This window comes from Leptonychotes weddellii, chromosome 1 (genome assembly GCF_054177405.1).
Source record: "Leptonychotes weddellii isolate Sample4059 chromosome 1, ASM5417740v2, whole genome shotgun sequence".
Classification (NCBI taxonomy): Eukaryota; Metazoa; Chordata; class Mammalia; order Carnivora; family Phocidae; genus Leptonychotes; species Leptonychotes weddellii.
The window spans coordinates 13,826,060-13,829,883 of NC_138369.1; positions in this window are offsets into that span (position 1 = coordinate 13,826,060).

Below are 3,824 nucleotides of genomic sequence, written 5' to 3' on the forward strand. Positions count from 1 at the left end.
CCTTATGTTATTTTGATCCTCAAATTGTCCCAGATTTGGCAGATGAAGCCTCTTAAGCTGGCTCCAGTGTTTTATGATGTCTTTTGCTCAACAGAATTTAACTCAAAAGAAGTTGAATTTATTGGTCTTCCATCATGGCTGGTACTTTCTATACCTTAAGAAATCTTTCCCCGCTCGACTTTATAAAGATATTCTCCTATATCTACTTTGAAAAGTTAGAGCTATTTGCCTTTCTCATTTCAGTCCTTAACATACCTGGAATTAACTTCTTACGTTAACTTTTTATTGAACTGTAACATATACACAAAACATGCTCAATAGAGAAGTGTACAGCTTGGTTTATCTACCTCTTACAGAAGTAAGTAAATAGATTCCTGTAACCAGCACATGGATCGATCAAGAGATGGAACATTCTGAGAATCCCATGAGCTCCTTGTGTGTCCCCCACTTGCAATCACTTCTCTTCCCTCACCCCCAAGGATGGCCACTCTCCTGACTTTACACGTGACTGAAAACATGATGTGAGGTAGACTCCATGTCAGTTAGGGTTTTCCAGAGAAAACAGAACCAATAGGAGACACATAGTTAGTTCGTAGATAGATTGATTTTAAGGAATTGGCTAACGTGACTGCAGGGTTTGCCATGACCAAAGTCTGTAGGTAGAATTTCTTCTATTAAGGACACCAGTTGCTGGGTTAGGGCCCACCCTAATCCAGTATGACCTCATCTTAATTTGATTATGTCTGCAAAGACCCTATTTCTAAATAAGGTCATAGTCACAGAGACCTGGCGGTTAGGATTTTAACATATCTTCATGGGGGATACAATTTACCCCATAACAGACGCCAATTTAATTGTTTCCCTGTGGGCGACTAGTTGACCTGCATCATTTAGTCAGTAGCCCTACCTTTCCCCTGTGGCCTGCAGTGCTAGCTCTGGAGTCCACTGAGTGGACACGGAAGGCTTTGGTCTGTTACTGGGTTTTCTACTCCATTCCAATGGTCTAGTGTCATATTCCTGAACAAATACCCACCCTGTTCCAATTACCCAGTTTTCTAACAGGACTAGACATCTGGTGGAACAGGCCTTCTCATTTTCTCTTCTTTAATACTGTAGAGGCTCATCTAAGGTCTTTGATTTTCCATATAAATTTGAGAAACATCTTGTCAACTTACACACATGCGCGCGCGTGTGCATGCACACAAATTGGGAGTTTGACAGGAGCTGCACTGAGCCTAAGGATCACCTCTCTTCTTCTAGGAAGACTTCTCTCCTCACCAACCCCATTAGCTCTCTGTCTCCTGCAGATTCACACTTTCCCCACCCTGTTCCTTGGAGGTGATTGGGCCTAAGCACGCCAGTCCCCACCCTCATTCTTCCCCTGTGGTGTATTCTTTCCTCAAGGCCCCCTCCCACGTTTCCTCTGTGTGCCCGTATCCCAGACCTCTCTGTGAAGATCCTGAGGCAGCAGCTCTCCTGCCCCCGCCCCTCTCTAGAGGGCCCAGAAGAGAGTCCTGGGAATCCATAATTCTTGGCATGGGCTCTTCCTCCGAGGCACCACCCTCCTCACAGTCCATTAGTATAGCAGCCAGTGTAATCCTTAAACTTAGGTCAGATCATATTCTTCCTCTGTTCCAAAGCCTCCCATGGTTCCCCAGGTCATCCAAAGAAAAGCCCAAATCCTCACCATGGCTTTTGAGACTCTATGCCACCTGCAACCCCCTACCCTCACCTCCACCCACTGCCTCTCTGACCCCATCCCTTGCAGTTTTCCACACGCCCGGGCCTCCTTGCTATTCTCCAGGCACAGTCTAGGTTCAGGGTCTTTGCCTTTGCTAGTCTCTCTTTCTAGAACTCTCTTCCCCTAGCTATGTCCCTATGTCCCTGGCTTGCTCCTTTACTTCCTCCAATCTCAGCTCAAATAGTACCTTGTCAGTGAAGCTTTCCCTCACCACCCTGTATCTCTATAAAAGATACAAAATTGCAGATGTCCCCTCCTCATGCTCCCATCCTCCTTTCTCTGCTGCTTTATTTTTTCATCCTAACCATAGCTGTCATTGCCATCAAACTGTATATTCTTTATTCTGTTAATGTCTGAGTCCTCTCACTAGCTTGTGACCTCATGATGGCTGAGATCTTTGCCTGTTTTATTCAAAAGCACCTAGAACAGTGCATAGAGCACAGGGGTTGTTGAGCAAATATTTATCGAATAACTGAACCGGGAGGGAGGATACCGGGTCCAGCCTGGACTCTTCCATTCACTTGCTGGAGATTTGAGGGATCCATTCACCAATCCAGGCCCCAGTTTCCACTTCCGTAGAATGGGGGAGGATGTCTGTGTCTCTAAGGCCCTTCCAGCTCTACCGAGTGTAATGGGGTTTCATGAGAAAGGGGTGAACTGACCTGGTTGAATGGCCTGTTTGCTGCCCCCTTATGATGGGGCCTACTCTTCCTCAGTACTGGAGTGTCTTAGGCTTCCCCAAACTCCCAGCTCTGCCCATCCCTGTGAGGAAGTATGTGTTAGGAGGGCACCTCTTACTCCGGGGACATCCTTTCTGCTGTCTTGCCCCCACTGGCCTGTCCGCCATCCATCTCCTCAGCATTTGAGGCCCCCCTAAAAGGGCCTCTTTGTCTTTGATACCTCTCATACCATTTGCGCTTTTTATCACTGACCCAGTGTTATGGGCTGAATTGTGTCTCCCCCAAATTCTCAAATCTGCCCACTTTTTACCTCCCTCTGCCCCAATTCAGCATCACCTGTGTTCTGGAAGACTACATAAAGATTCTCACTGGCTTCCACTTTTGCCTTCACGATCTCCAAGCCATTCTCCATCTTCTTTCTTTCTTTTTTTTTTTAAGATTTTATTTATTTATTTGACAGAGACAGCTAGAGAGGAAACACAAGCAGGGAGAGTGGGAGAGGGAGAAGTAGACTCCCCGCCGAACAGGGAGCCCGATGTGGGGCTCGATCCTAGGACCCTGGGATCACGACCTGAGCCGAAGGCAGACGCCTAACGACTGAGCCACCCAGGCGCCCCTCTCCGCCTTATTTCTAAAGACAGGTAATACATACATGACTTAAAAATTCCAGCTCTACAGGTCACCCCTCTAGAGGCAGCTTCTCTGTTTTGTGGTCCCCTTCCAGTCTGGGCATCCTAGGTACTCGTGTGGCTATACATATTCGCCCCAGCCCGTCTACCCACATGGCTCCGGGCTTTACACTCCATCCAGGCGTCCTCTTCCCATCGTTAGTGGACACCTCAGTCTCTTAGGCAGTCCCCGGCCTTTCAGGCTGGACCGGGTGTATCAGTCTCTAACCAGTCACTTCTTTGTCCCAAAGCTCTGCAACTTGGGATAAAACCCTTTGCTCTCTTCTTTGCCCCATCTCCCACGTGGCCATGGGGTCCCTCCCTCAGGGCTCAGTTTCCAAGTCACCTCTTTTGGGCGGCCCACCCGTCACGTTCTATCACAGCACCTGCACCTGACTATACTTGGGACTATGGTCTTATTGGTGAGTTCTCTAACGCCCTCCCCGCCTGGAGACAGGAGCGCGGAGGCCGAAGCCAGGCTCACAGGTCCGTCCCGCCCCCGAGGAGAAAACCAGCTTGCGCCGGCTTCGCAGCTACGTGAAGGAAGACTACCACTCCCAGAAACCCTTTCGCGGGGGGGAGGGGCTGGAGATTTGCCCTCCAAGCCCTTCCTGCGGAGGAGACTGAGCATGCGCAACGTCAGCTGCGCTTAGCCCGAGAGGCTGCGCGGGCGGGGACTGCAACTCCCAGCAGGCCCTGCGTGCAATTTTCATCACCGCGTGACGAGTGACTTCC